This window comes from Schistocerca piceifrons, chromosome X (assembly GCF_021461385.2).
Source record: "Schistocerca piceifrons isolate TAMUIC-IGC-003096 chromosome X, iqSchPice1.1, whole genome shotgun sequence".
In the NCBI taxonomy this organism is placed as follows: domain Eukaryota; kingdom Metazoa; phylum Arthropoda; class Insecta; order Orthoptera; family Acrididae; genus Schistocerca; species Schistocerca piceifrons.
This window is the reverse complement of record NC_060149.1, coordinates 760,141,576-760,158,104: the sequence shown is the minus strand read 5'-3', so window position 1 is coordinate 760,158,104 and position 16,529 is coordinate 760,141,576.

The window sequence follows — 16,529 nt, the reverse complement described above, 5'->3', positions numbered from 1 at the left end:
GACTTTTTTAATGTTGCCAGATCGGTGCCCTTTCATGCACCTTTTCATGCATGGAAATAAGAAAAAGTCAAACAGAGCCAAATCAGGTGAGGAAGGTGCATGCCATTTTTACCCAAAAACTGTCTAACACAGATGGCTGTGTGTGCAGGTGCATTTTTGTGTTGGAAGAACCATTTCCTGTCTTCCACAAATCAAGCCTTTTTTGACAAATACTGTTGTGTTTAAAACTTCCAAGTAAAGGCGTAATTGATGGTCTGACCCGATGGCGCAAACTATCATTGATTTGGGCAGTTGATTGATGTCCAGAAAAAGGTTTAACATCAATCGACATGTCACCATTTTTAAATTGAGCGAACTTCCCATACGATGAGTTTTTTCCATAACATCAACTTAGTAAGCTGTTTTCAACATTAAAACAGTTTCAGCAACATATTTGACATGTAGAAAATAAAATTTCACCTCTATATGTCGTTCACTTAAACTTGCCATTATAAAAAATGAAACAAGAACAAAACAGTACTAGCAAAAACAATCACTGCAAATGAACAGAACAAGCCAAATGACAACAACGCCTAGTAGCAGAAATACATACTACACAAGGTCCTCCCACAGCAACGTTGTTCTGGTATTTAAGGGACCCCCTCGTATACCCATCAGTGTGAGCACACATTTGCATGACATGATGTGAAACTCCAACTGTGCAAGAATGATAGTTGTAGTACTGTAACACAGAATTTTCTCTAGTCAAATGTCCACTACCAAATCCTAATTCTTGCCAAAATTCATAAAGGAAAGCTACTTGATTACTTTTTCTCCTTGAACTGTCTTAAAATTTCATAAATGATTAGAAATATAGGTTTTCTGTTGTGTAGCCCTTACTGTCTGATGCCAGAAATTCCTATACCCTTTCCTAGAATGTGATTAATCTCTTACCAACACATGAACAAATCTTGAGCAGTTTAACAGAGAACCAACTCATGGTGATAACATATTAGACCTTCTGGTGAAAAACAGACCCGAACTATTCGAAACAGTTAACGCAGAACAGGGAATCAGTGATCATAAAGCAGTTACTGCATCGATGATTTAAGGCATAAATAGAAATATTAAAAAAGGTAGGAAGATTTTTTTTGTTTAGCAAAAGTGACAAAAAGCAGATTTCAGAGTACTTGACGCCTCAACACAAAAGTTTTGTCTCAAGTATAGATAGTGTTGAGGATCAGTGGACAAAGTTCAAAACCATCGTGCAGTATGCATTAGATGAGTATGTGCCAAGGAAGATCATAAGAGATGGAAAAGAGCCACCGTGGTACAACAACCAAGTTAGAAAACTGCTGCGGAAGCAAAGAGAACTTCACAGCAAACTCAAATGTAGCCAAAGCCTTGCAGACAAACAAAAATTACACAAAGCGAAATGTAGTGTGAGGAGGGCTATGCGAGAGGCATTCGATGAATTCGAAAGAAAAGTTCTATGTACTGACTTGGCAGAAAATCCTAAGAAAGTCTGGTCTTATGTCAAATGGTAGGTGGATCAAAACAAAATGTCCAGACACTCCGTGACCAAAATGGTACTGAAACGGAGGATGACAGACTAATTACCAAAATACTAAATGTCTTTTTCCAAAGCTGTTTCACAGAGGAAGACTGTACTGTAGTTCCTTCTCTAGATTGTCGCACAGATGACAAAATAGTAAATATCAAAATAGATGACAGAGGAATAGAAAAACAATTAAAATCATTCAAAAGAGGAAAGGCCGCTAGACCTGATGGGAAACCAGTTCGATTTTACACAGAGTACACGAAGGAACTTGCCCCCCTTCTTGTAGCAGTGTACCGTAGGTCTCCAGAAGAGCATAGCGTTCCAAAGGATTGGAAAAGCGCACAGGTTATCCCCATTTTCAAGAAGGGACATCAAACAGATGCGCAGAACTATAGACCTATATCTCTAACGTCGATCAGTTGTAGAATTTTGGAACACGTATTATGTTAGAGTATAATGACTTTTTTTGGAGACTAGAAATCTACTCTGTAGGAATCAGCATGGGTTTCGAAAAAGACGATCGTGTGAAACCCAGCTCGCGCTATTCGTCCACAAGACCCAGAGGGCCATATACATGGGTTCCCAGGTAGATGCCATGTTTCTTGACTTCCGCAAGGTGTTCGATACAGTTCCCCACAGTCGTTTAATGAACAAAGTAACAGCATATGGACTATCAGACCAATTGTGTGATTGGATTGAAGAGTTCCTAGATAACAAACACAGCATGTCATTTTCAGTGGAGAGAAGTCTTCCAAAGTAAGAGTGATTTCAGGTGTGCTGCAGGGGAGTGTCGTAGGACCATTGCTATTCACAATATACATAAATGACCTTGTGGATAACATCAGAAGTTCACTGAGGCTTTTTGAGGATGATGCTGTGGTATATCGTGAGGTTGTAACAATGGAAAATTGTACTGAAATGCAGGAGGATCTGCAACAAATTGATGCATGTTGCAGGGAATGGCAATTGAATCTCAATGTAGGCAAGTGTAATGTGCTGCGAATTCATAGAAAGAAAGATCCTTTATCATTTAGCTACAACATAGCAGGTCAGCAACTGAAAGCAGTTAATTCCATAAATTATCTGGGAGTAGGCATTAGGAGTGATGTAAAATGGAATGATCAAATAAAGTTGATCGTCAGTAAAGCAGATGCCAGACTAAGATTCATTGGAAGAATCCTAAGGAAATGCAATCTGAAAACAAAGGAAGTAGGTTACAGTACACTTGTTCATCCACTGCTTGAATATTGCTCACCAGTGTTGGATCAGTACCAGATAGGGTTGATTGAGGAGATAGAGAAGATCCAACGGAGAGCAGCTCGCTTCATTACAGGATCATTTAGTAATCGTGAAAGCGTTACAGAGATGATAGATAAACTCCAGTGGAAGACTCTGCAGGAGAGACGCTCAGTAGCTTGGTATGGGCTTTTGTTGAAGTTTCGAGAACATACCTTCACCGAGGAGTCAAGCAGTATATTGCTCCCTCCTACATATATCTCCGGAAGAGACCATGAGGATAAAATCAGAGAGATTAGAGCCCACACAGAGGCATAGCGACAATCTTTCTTTCCACGAACAATACGAGACTGGAATAGAAGGGAGAACAAATAGAGGTACTCAAAGTACCCTCCGCCACACACCGTCAGGTGGCTTGCGGAGTATGGATTTAGATGTAGATTAGATCTCATTTTCCATTGCCATCCATACCGTCAGTGTGGTTGTTTCATTTGGTGAATATTTTCTCTTTGTTTGAATCATATCGTGTTATTGATCGATTGTGTATTGTATACATAACTCAGGTTTGTGGCTGCAATCATTTCATTAGTTCAGAGCAAACTTTCTCAGACAGGTTAATGTACATCATTGTTGGGCATATTTTATAGGAAAGCTGACTTCACAGATGTTACTAAATATTGACAACTCACACCTCTTACATAACTTTTGAGAAGGTAACATTCTTAATTGTTGTCATCCACATGAATAGTAATGGGATACTTACACAATCACAGTTGGGATCTCAAAAGAATCACTCTACTGACAAAGCTGATAATATCTTCACTTAACAGATAGTAAAATTTTTAAATGGTAAAGGATCATCAGTTGGAATTGTCTCTGACTTATTAAAGACATTTTATTGTTCAATCAAAATGTACTGTAAGAGAAATTAATTTTTTATGGGATAGCTTGTTCAGCACATGTGAGATTTAGTTCCTATTTATGAATCAGGATGAAAAATGTTACACTAGGGTGTGTGGGTAATACAAAGAGGGACACAGGTTTCCAGCATGCTGGTTTGTTGAAGGGCTAACAACTTGTGATACTATTTCCATATGACAAACAGCTTAAGTTGCAAAATGCTCTTTTTATTACTTGATGATTACCAGTTTTAGGTTTTTATTCATAACTCATTCTTAGATCATCCATCCAAACAGAACAAATATTATTCCACACAGCAAAAAAGCATGACAAGTATTAGCAAAATGGAATACAGTGCAAATGATCATGAAACATGTATCCAGTTTTGTGATCACTTTCATTGTACTCCTGTGCAAACTGACTGTAATGAATTTTGGTGTTTGGAGTAACATTTATTCTGATTGGATGGATGATTTGAGGATGGGTTATGAATAAAAACCCAAAACTAGACATGATCAAGTAATAGAAACAGATATTTTGCAACTTTGGTTATTTGTTGTATTGAAATTGCAAAGAGGGACACCATATCACCTTCATGGGGAGAAATTACACTGATTAATCCAAAGAGTTCTATTATGGACCCATTGCTGTTCATGTCCAATGTTAGTGGTTAATCAGTTTATCCTAGGATAACTCTCCACTTAGGCAAAAAGTATTCTCTACACAAAAGGAAGTAATTAGAATTAAATGTGATGACAACACACATAAATTTTCGAGGAATCTATTGAGCAATAAAGAATTTTAAACACATCCTTGCAGCACATTTATTCACTCATTAAATTCATTCTCAACTCATTGTAGTTTGAAAGTAACAGAGATATTCGCCAATACAATGCTAGAATAAAAAGTGATCTGCACTTCCCTTTGGTGAATCTAACTGTGACACAGGAAGGAATGCAGTTCTCAGCTATAAAAGACTTTGATATTCTATCCAAAGGTACAAAATGTCTGACAGATAGCTAAAGTGTTCTCAGATATATATTAAAGTTGTTTATCAGTAAAAAGCCATTGTATACCATAGAGGAATTCCCACTACATTGATTTTCGTCTAAATGTGTAGGATTTTTTTTTACTTCATATGACGTCCTGCCACCAGACATGTTCTGGTTAGGAATGGCTCCAGTGACATAACATGAGGGTTCACTCAGAGTATCTTTTAGATGGGAATTGAAGAAGTATTTTGTAGTTATTTGCATGATCTGGGAGTATGTTGTTGGCAATTTCCAATTATGTAGAAAGAGAAGTAGGTTTGTATAGTCGAAAAATTGCTATATGCTTGTCATTTACATAAGTCAATCTTTACTTCAATCTCAATTATATGTGGTATAGGAGAAGATTCCAAGTGAAAAATGAGTTTAATGTCTATTTCAGTCTTTCATTACCTGCCATCACATTTAACTCACCAAGGACTTTCTCAGATATTTTTAGGGCTGTGGATTTCCCTTCTTCTGTCCTACAGTAGGCAAATTTGCTTATAGTAAGTGCTACTTTTGTTCCTACACTTATATTTAAGAATTCCATCATTTTTTCCCCCAAAGGTGTTACTGATTCCTCATACCAAACTTCACATGAGAGAGTAAATGTGTTGAGAGGCTGCTGTTAGTCTGCCCTATCTTCTTAAATGGTTTTATATACAAGTGAAAGTATGGAAACTGGCTAAAAATCATAGCCAGAATAGCCCATAAACCCCATTATTAATCCATGAGGTGGATTTGACATTTAGGTGATGTGCCTTCCTGTGCCCTGAAGTGAGTGCTTTAACATGCTCATTTATCTCGACAGGTTACAGTGCTCTGAAATGTGTTTTAAATGAGCTGTTTGAAGTTATGAAAACACTTTCTTATGTCTCACAATGTAGTTTACTCCTATCACTATCTGAAATCAAATTAGTAACAAAATTTTAAGCTTACATTTAATTTATAGAATACTGACAACACTTTAGGTATTGTCTATTAATTCGGGGTCCTTAACTATTTGCAATAGTGTAGCAGTTTTGCCAAATTTGTTGTCAGCAATAATGGCCACTTTAAGGTTAATATCATAATAATGTGTTAAAATAGAGGAAAACTGTTTTTTTCTGGTTCTTCTGATACAGAATAATAAAGTTCACGTCGCAAGTTTATTGTATTATCTTCATGATAAATTTCTACAGCATTTTGACATTGCTGGCTGCAATGTTTTCAAATGCAGTTTTCTTCTGTCTTGTGTAAAGTTTCTTATGTTTACTGATTAATGGACAGTCTAAGAATGAACCCGTATGCAACAGAGCCCAGGCAAAATAAATTATTAAATGTAATGAGAAGAAAATTTTTAGTTGACTTCAGCTGCATAGTGTATAAATTGTCACAACTTGGTATGTGACTATCATATATTTTTTATATATATATATATATATATATATATATATATATATATATATATATATATATATATATATATATATATATATATATATATATATATATATATATATATATATATATATAACTATTAATGAATTGCTTATGCATGTTGGTGAAGGCGGATCGCTTTCCAATTGTACCGCTTCCATTTTTCCGTTTGTTTAACAGGGTGTACCAAAGCTCTCACGTCCGCACTGATTTTCGACGATGTTATAAGTTGCGCTAGGGACCGCATCTACCTTCTTTCGAAGTTAGCAGGCAACTACGCTGTTATGCAGTGGCTCGTTTCGGCCCATTCAACATCTGTCCTTCAAGTGTAACGAACGAGTAACGGAGTTTATATTTCATACCTGCCACAGCAAATTTGTGTTCGTGGGGTTTCTATTCTAATTCGAACGTTTGACTTACGCTATACGTATTCGTTTCGGAATATCGTTTCTACGTCTTCTGTTAACTATACGTGGTTAACATTATGAAGACAATTAATAGCATTTGTGAAATACAACTTTGTTTGGGGAAAACATAATGATGTTCGAAGTCGCCAGTTTTTCCATGACAAACGACTTTCAACAACTTATTATATGCATAATTGTTGCAACTGATTGCCGGGGATTATATATATATATATATGTGTGTGTGTGTGTGTGTGTGTGTGTGTGTGTGTGTGTGTGTGTGTGTGTGTGTGTGTGTGTGTGTGTGCATATATATACACACATTTGAATTACAAAAAACAAATACTAAAAAAAAAAAAAAAAAGTTTGCATGGCACGAGATTCGATCCGGCAACCTTCAGATTACGAACCCGAGCGCTTACCGCTGCGCCATGACGCTGTAGAAAATTCTTAGTCGTAGAGAGTATTTCACAGCAATGGTTTATTTTTAACTGTCGATTTTCTCGACAACGGCTGAGAAGTACATCTTCGTGCTTTGCCACATTACACCTCCGGCCATGAGCTTTTATTATGCGCAGTATGAATTGAATCTGAATTTCACAATTGGCAGCCTCCCCTTGTAAGAGAAAGAAGAAGGCTCTGCTGTTTGGTAGTTCTCATGGTAGAGGTGTAGGCCAACAGTTGCAAGAAGTGTTGGGGAGTGAGTACCAGGTCTCCAGCATTGTGAAACATAATGCAGGATTGGTTCAGGTGACTGTTAACATAGGGGGGTTATGTAGGGATTTCACTAAAGAGGATCAGGTAGTGATTGTGTGTGGGGCTGGCAATAGTATTGATAGGGATGGGGAGTATGACATAGATGGTGACCTGGTAAAGATAGCCACTCAGACTGGCAACACGAATGTGCATTTCATGGAACTGTTTCAGCGTCATGATCGGCCTCATCTTAATACAGCCATCAAGCATAATAACATGAGACTTGGGGGTGTGCTGATGACAGAAGGCATAAGTCACATTTCAGTGGTGTTGGTGGAGTCTATCAGCAGGATGGGTTTTACTAGACATGGCGTGCACCTCAACAGGTATGGAAAGGGGAGGCTGGCAAAGCTTATAGGTGACAGCATAGGTGTGGGTGGTGGGATCACTCATGGGAAAATTCCTGTACTAGTGGGTGTTAGAGCTGCACCTTTTTTAGATTGAAGTCAGCTGATAGGTATTCCTGCTTAAGGGAAGTCTCTCTAACAAAGAAACCACTTTCGACAAAGCTTAGGTATCCGAGTAATGAGGGAATTAGTATATTTCATCAAAATATACAAGGTATTAGAGATAAAGTTAGTGAACTGCTTATAGATGTTGACTCTGAAATTATTGGTATATCTGAACACTTCTTAAGTAAGGAGATAATTCAGAGGCTTCCTTTACCAGGATACAGGTTGGCTGGCAGCTTTTCTAGGAGCTCTTTGCGGTGTGGGGGCGTAGCCATGTATGTGAAAAACGGTATGCCATTTGAGTCAGTTGATGTTTCAAAGTACTGCACTGAAAAGGTGTTCACATGTTGTGCTGGTGTGGTTAAATTTAGTGGAGTTAAACATCTAACTGTTGTTATTTATAGATCCCCAGACTCCGATTTCACAACATTTTTGCCAAAGCTAGAGGAGGTTCTTGGTTCACTTTATAGGAAATACAAAAAGTTAGTTATATGTGGTGCCTTCAATATTAATTGTATAAGTGATTGTGCAAGGAAAAGTATGCTGGTAGACCTCCTTAATTCATATAATCTTATGCAAACCGTATCCTTTCCAACAAGAGTGCAAGGGAACAGTAGAACAACCATAGACAACATTTTTGTTCATTCCTCTTTACTAGAAGGGCATTCTGTTAGCAAAAAGATGAATGGCCTTTCAGATCATGATGCACAAGTTTTAACTCTAAAAGATTTTTGTGCTGCAACACATGTTAAATATTGTTATATCCTAGCCAGTAATGCCACCCGAGCCCGCTGCCAAAAGGTTGGTAGCATCGAAGTCCGGATGCCGTCCGCATAAGCAGCGCCAGTGAGACAGGAAATCGCCGCAAGTCTGCGCGCGCCACCGCTGGCTTCTGGTTTCTTAAGCGCTGGAGTCGCGAGCACTAGGACAGTTCTGTATTCGCCGCTCAGTTGTATACTCGCCACCGAATTGTGTACTTGCTAGTCAGTTGTGTGTTCATCGCAGCAGAGTTGTTGTTTGTCGTCAGCCGATGCTGACCTAGCCGCTCCGACTCGAACTAGACAGATTTCTGTAGACACGGAGTTCACTACTGTGTTTCTGTATCTTCGTTAATAAAGATAAGTACTGACTTTTATTTAATCAGAGTGTTTGGGTTTTCATCTTTCTGTTCACTGTTCCAGCGGACCGGTCGGCCCGCTATTAAAAGTGTGGCGGTGACTTCGTAAGCCGTTTCTACAACGAATTGCTTGTCGCTACGAACGCCGCCACAAAAAATATAGCTATCAACTTTTTAGGAAAGCTGATCCAGTTGCTGTAGAGACTCATTTATAACCTTATCAAGGAACAAGACTGGCAAGATGTTTATAGTGCTAATACAGTAGACGATAAATATAATGCTTTCCTCAAGACTTTTCTTGTGCTCTTTGAAAGTTGCTTTCCATTAGAACATTCAAAACAGGGTACTAGCACAAACAGGCAGCCTGGGTGGCTGACCAGAGGGATAAGAATATCCTGTAGAACAAAGTAGCAATTATATCAAAACATTAGAAACAGTCAAAATCTAAATGCAGCAGCCCATTACAAACAGTATTGTAAGGTGCTTAAAAAAGTTATTAGGAATGCAAAAAGTATGTGGTATGCAGATAGAATAGCTAAGTCTCAGGATAAAATTAAAACCATATGGTCAGTCGTAAAGGAAGTGGCTGGTCTGAAGAGACAGATCGAGGATATAGAATCAGTGCGTAGTGGGTATGTCCATGTTACTGATAAGTCACATATATGTACAGTATTTAATAATCACTTTCTGAATGTAGCAGGTGAACTAAATAGAAACCTAGTCCCAACAGGGAATCATATAGCGCTTGTAGAAAAAAGTGTTCCGAGACTGTTACCTGAAATGCTCCTCCTTGATACTGACAAGAGGGAGATTGAGTTAATAATTGAATCACTAAAGACCAAGAACTCTCATGGATATGACGGGGTATCTAGCAGAATACTGAAGTATTGTTCTATATATGTTAGCCCAGTACTTAGCCATATCTGTAACTTTTCCTTTAGGAGTGGTTGGTTTCCTGACCGATTAAATTACAGTGAAGCCACTTTATAAAAAGGGAGACAGGGATAATGTTGACAATTAAGGACCTATTTCTATGCCATTGGTGTTTGCTAAAGTTATCGAGAAGGTTGTATATACAAGGTTACTGGAGCATTCAAATTCACATAATTTGCTGTCAAATGTACAGTTTGGTTTTAGAAATGGTTTAACAACTGAAAATGCTATATTCTCTTTTCTCTGTGAGGTTTTGGACAGATTAAATAAAAGGTTACGAATGCTAGGTGTTTTCTTTGATTTAACAAAGGCTTTTGACTGTGTTGACCAGAAAATATTACTGCAGGAATTGGACCATTATGGAGTAAGGAGAGTAGCTTACTTTAAGAACAGAAAGCAGAAGGTAATTCTCCACAATATTGAGAGTGGTAGTGATGTTCAGTCCCAATGGGGCACTATTAAGTGGGGCGTTTCCCAAGGGTCAGTGCTGGGGCCACTGCTGTTTCTTATTTATATAAATGATATGCCTTCTTGTATTATAGGTGATTCAAAAATATTTCTGTTTGCTGATTACACCAGTTTGGTAGAGAAGGATCTTGTGTGTAATATTGAAACATTATCAAATAAGTTCGTGGCTTGTGGAAAATAATTTGATGCTAAACCACAGTAAGACTCAGTTTTTATAGTTTCTAACTCACAATTCAACAAAAACCGATATTTTGATCGGACAGAATGGGCTTATTGTAAGCAAGATGGAACAGTTCAAGTTCCTAGGCGTTCAGATAGATAGTAAGCTGTTGTGGAAAGTCCATTTTCAGGATCTTGTTCAGAAACTAAATGCTGCTTTATTTACCATTAGAACAGTATCTGAAATAAGCGACAGTTCAACACAAAAGTAGTCTACTTTGTGTATTTTCATATGCTTATGTCATATGGTATTATTTTTTGCGGTAATTCTTCTGATTCAAGCAGGGTATTTTTTTCTCAAAAACGGGCTGTTAGAGCTATATGTGGTGTAAGTTCGAGGACCTCTTGTCAACCCCTATTCAATAGTCTGGAAATTCTGACATTGCCCTCACAGTATATATTTTCTTTGATGTCATTTGTTGTTAGCAATATTAGCTTATTCCCAAGAGTTAGCAGCTTTCACTCAGTTAATACTAGGCATAAATCAAATATGCATGTGGAATGCACTTCCTTGACTCTTGTGCAGAAAGGAGTGCACTATTCTGCTGCATCCATTTTCAATAAGCTACCACAAGAACTCAAAAATCTTAGCAGTAGCCCAAACACTTTTAAGTCCAAACTGAAGAGTTTCCTCATGGCTCACTCCTTCTATTCTGTTGAGGAGCTCCTGGAAGAACTGAAAAATTAACCAAATTCCAGTGCTACATTGTTGATTTTCTTTATTTAAACTTACGAATTGTCGCTTGAATACATTTCTTATATTTCATTTTATCTGTTTCTACTATCGTGTTACAATTTCTTGTATTGACTCGTTCCATGACCATGGAGACTTCTCCTTAATTTGGTCGCACAGAACAATAAATAAATAAATAAATAAAAATAAAAATAAATATTGATAACATAAAGTTTGTACATAGAGGAGTCACTTAGTGACACACAAGCACAATGGAAAAGACTGCTAAAATATCAAGCTTTCAGACTGAGTCCTTCTTCGGAAATAAAAAACAGGCACACTACCACAACTCACAAACCCATGGCCACTGCCTCCAGGTGCAGGGACATGACTGCAGCTGTGTCTGATGTGTGTGGATGGTGAGGATTAGGGGAAGGCACAGATGGGGAGGAGGAGGGATTGCAAGGAAAGGTTGGAAAAAGACACTTTTCAGCCTGTAGGAGAGTGCAGGGATATGGTGGGGACAGGATAGGGCTGCTAGGTGTAGTGTTTTGTGGCTGTGCTTTGTCAGGGGTGGGGGAGAGTGAGAGATAAGGGTGTAGAGAGAGATAGTGAAGTGGAAAAGACAGAAAGCTGCATTGGTGGATTAGGAAGCATGTGCAGTATTGGAGTGGAAGCGAAGAAGTTAATGGCTAGGTTTAGGACAGGGACTACTGGAGACTGAGGCGAGGGAGGTTACGTGGGAAAGGGATATGTTTTAGGGGGAGGTTATGCTGCACATTTACAAAAAGCTGGAGTAGGTGGAAATAATTCAGATGGTGCCAGCTGTGAATTAGTCATTAAAGTAAAGCACATCATACTGAGCAGAATACTCAGAAAATAAGTGATCCAGCTGCACCTTAGCCACAGATTGGCGGTGGCCATTCATTCAGACAACTTGGTAGTTTCACGCCCATGCAGATAGCCGCAGAGTGGTTGCAGCGTAGTTTGTAGATGACATGGCTGGTTTTACAAGTAGTCCTTACTTTTATGATGCAGAAGATGCCTGTGACAGAACTGGAGTAGGTGGTAGTGGGAGGATGTATGGGATAGGTCTTGCATTTAGGTCTAGTGAAGGGATATGATCCTTGATGCAAGGGTTTGGGACAAGGGACGGAGTAGGGATGGGAAGAGGTATTGTGTAGGGTTGGTGGGCAGCAGGATACCACTGTGGAATGGGTGGTGAGTATAGTAGGTAGGATATTCCTCCTTTCCAGTCATGACTAGCGGGTATTCAGAACACTGGCGGAGAATGTGATTGACTTGCTCCAGCCTTTAGTGGTATTGAGCCTCGAGGATAGTTCTCTTTTATGGCCAGACAGTGGATATTTTTTCTTCATAATTACAGTCTATTACCTGAAAAACTAAAATAGGGCATACAAATCACATTTCCTTCAGCGGCAATACATTTATTACCTATGTATTTCTAGTTCTTAATTCTTTTAGTGCCACAACTACGGCTGCTAATAAATAACTACAAAAAAATCTCTTAATGAGTTACTCAACAACTAATACTACTTTAAACCCCGCAGAATCTGTTGTCTGTTGGTTAATTTATTTTGATGTTTTTAAGTTGTAGATGGTTATTTCCACTATGGGATCCATCCTCGTATACAGTGGATATGTGAGAGATATTAGGTAAGTGGAGAGACGACGTATGGGAGATCTGTTTCTGGATGAGGTTGAGAGATTAATTTCGGTGTGTGAAGGCCTCAGTGACATTCTCGGCTTATTTGGATAGGGACTGTGTATGACATTGGTACTGAAGCTTTATGGAAGGGCCTTCTTGGTATGAAATGGATGTAAGCTGTCAGAATGGAGGTATTGTTTGTGGTTGACACATCTGATGGAGACAGAGGTACTGATGTATCCTTGAGGTGAAGGTCGAAATCAAGGAAAATGGCATGTTGCATTGAGGAGGACCAGGTGAACTGAATGGAGAGGTGGTGTTGAGATTCTGGAAGCATGTGAACAGGGTTTTTTTCACCCTTGGTCCAGATCACAAAAATGTCATCAGTTAATCTGAACCAAGTGACTGTTTTTAGATTCTGAGTGGTTAGGATGCACTCCCCTTGATAGCCTGTGAATAGGTTGGCATAGGACGCTTACTTGTGGTTGTTCATTGCTGTACAACAGGTTCATTTGTAGTTGATCCCTTCAAAGGAGTAATAATTGTGGGTGAGAATAAAATTGATGACGATGACTGGAAAGGAGATTGTAGGTTTGGAGTTGGTTTGGCATTGGTAAAGTCAATGTTCAATGGTAGCAGGGCCATTGTCATTTGGGATGTTAGTGTAGAGGGAGGTGATATTGATGGAGGTGAGCAGGGCTCTGAGTGGTAAAGGAAAAGGAACTGTGCAGAGTTGGCAGTGGATGCTGTTAGTGTCTTTTATATTACAGGGTAGGTTACAGGCTATAGGCTACATGTACTGCTGCACAAGAGGAGAGGTGCCCTCTGTGTGGCAGTAGGGCACCCTGAGTGGTTGGGTTTATGGACTTCAGAAAGAATGTAGAAGGTACTATGGGGAGCGGTGGTGTTGAGGAGAGAGACAGACTCATGGGAGAGCCTCTGGGATGGACTTAAGGATATGAGGAGGGACTAGTGAACATGCTGGATTTCTGGAATAGACTCTTTGTGACAGGGTTTTTAGGTGGGTATATCAGAGAGCTGGTGGAACCCCTCTGCTGGGTAATACCTGCAGTTCATAACCAGAGTGGTGGAGCTTTTGTTGGCTGGTAGGATCATAAGCTTGGGATCAGATTTTAAGTGATGGAGTGAGGTTCTTGCTGTGGATATAATGTTGGTTTTCTTGATGAGGAATATGGTGAATGTTACCTCACCATGCTCATACTGACAAAGACTTTATGTACTACACTACTGGCCATTAACATTGCTACACCATGAAGATGACGTGCTACATACACGAAATTTAACCGACAGGAAGAAGATGCTGTGATATGCAAATGATTAGCTTTTCAGAGCATTCACACAAGGTTGGCTCCGGTGGCAACACCTACAATGTGTTGACATGAGGAACGTTTCCAGCCAATTTCTCATACACAAACAGCAGTTGACCGGCGTTACCTGGTGAAACATTGTTGTGATGCCTCGTGTAAGGAGGAAGCCTATCGTGATTGCAGTTTATCATATTGTGACATTGCTGCTCGTGTTGGTCAAGATACAATAACTGTTAGCAGAACATGGAATCGGTGGGTTCAGGAGGGTAATACAGAATGCCGCGCTGGATCTCAACGGCCTTGTATCACTAGTAGTTGAGATGACAGGCATCTTATCCACATGGCTGTAATGGATTGTGCAGCCACATTGAGATCCCAGTGTCAATATATGGGGATGTTTGCAAGACAACAACCATCTGCACGAACAGTTTGACGATGTTTGCAGCAGCATGGACTATCAGCTTGGAGACTGTGGCTGCGGTTACCCTTGACGCTGCATCACAGACAGGAGTGCCTGCGATGGTGTACTCAACGACGAACCTGGGTGCACAAATGGCAAGACGTCATTTTTTCGGATGAATCCAGGTTCTGTTTACAGTATCATGATTTTCGCATGACATCGCAGTGAACGCACATTGGAAGTATGTATTCATCATATCCCTACTGGCGTATCACCCGGCGTGATGGTATGGGGTGCCATTGGTTACACATCTCAGTCACCTCTTGTTTGCATTGACGGCACTTTGAACAGTGGACGTTACATTTCAGATGTGTTATGACCCATGGCTCTAGCCTTCATTTGATCCCTGCGAAACCCTACATTTCAGCAGGATAATGCACGACCGCATGTTGCAGGTCCTGTACGGGCCTTTCTGGGTACAGAAAATGTTCGACTGCGGCCCTGGCCAGCACATTCTCCAGATCTCTCACCAATTGAAAACGTCTGGTCAATGGTGGCCGAACAACTGGCTTGTCACAATAAGCCATCCAGTACTCTTGATGAACTGTTGCATCGTGTTGAAACTGCATGGGCAGCTGTACCTGTACAAGCCATCCAACCTCTTTTTGACTGAATGCCCAGGCTTATCATGGCCGTTATTACGGCCAGAGGTGGTTGTTCTGGGTACTGATTTCTCAGGATCTATGCACCCAAACTGCATGGAAATGTAATCACATGTCAGTTCTAGTATAATATATTTGTCCAATGAATACCCGTTTATCATCTGCATTTCTTCTTGGTGTAGCAATTTTAATAGCCAGTAGTGTAGATATTTCAGTCTCACAGTGAGTGTGCCCTATATGTTCCTTGGATGCTTGTCATGCCAAAGTTAACATTAAAATAATAAGGCACAGCAAGATATGCAGTCAAGTTAGTCATATTTTAGAAGCATTTCAGCATTGTAGTTTGACATTTTCTTCAGTTTTATAATTTAAAAAATGTAATAAGATTATTCTTGGTGTGCAGTCATAAACAATGAACGATTCAGAAAGCACTGCTGCAGCAGAGACTACAGTGTTCAATAGTTCTTCAGTTGCACCTGTTTACTTGGAACCTCAGATATAATTTACACATGATCATTACAAATGATAACTGACTCTTGCGGTAGCATTCTAGCTTCCCGAGCTCGGGGTCCCGGGTCCCGGCGGGTTCAGGGATTTTCCCTGCTTCGAGATGACTGGGTGTTGTTGTGTCATCTTCATCATCATCATTCATCCTCATTATGGTTGGAGGAATGCAATGGCAAACCACCTCCACTAGGACCTTGCCTAGTACGGTGGTCTCCCACATCATTCCCCTACACGCAAGACTTCGACTTACCAACTTCATTTATCCTGGAGCACCAGACTCTGAGAAATGAGAAACATGTTCTTAACTCTTGTACCTCCTACTTTCTCTTCTACTGCATATTATGATTAATTTTGTAGCTATGAAGAAGGAAATTTCATAAAGTGCTCCAAGTGTGCATTTCAGTAAGCTGTACAATCATTTGATCCAATACTCAGCTGAGTTGATAATGTCAGAGATTTCCAGAAAACCGTAGATAATCTTAGGCCAGTTTAAAAATCTGAAACTTATAACAAGGCTTTATTCAGCAATATTTGGTTCATTGAATCTCCACTTCAGTCTTGTCACTTAGTAAAAATTTATATGTCTGTATGGCATGTTTAAGTGAACAACAGCAAGGTATTGCAACACCAAATTCATATTTCTCTTCTCTTCTAAGGTGGTTCTAGTTTGTAAATAGGTATTCATTTCTAGAATAGAAGTAGAGGAAGCAATTTCAGTTTATATTGACACTTGATATACCTGTTGTTCTGGTGTAAGTGGTGAAATAGTTTTATGGCAGCATATTTCAAACATTTCTGAAATGTTGAAAGCTTTA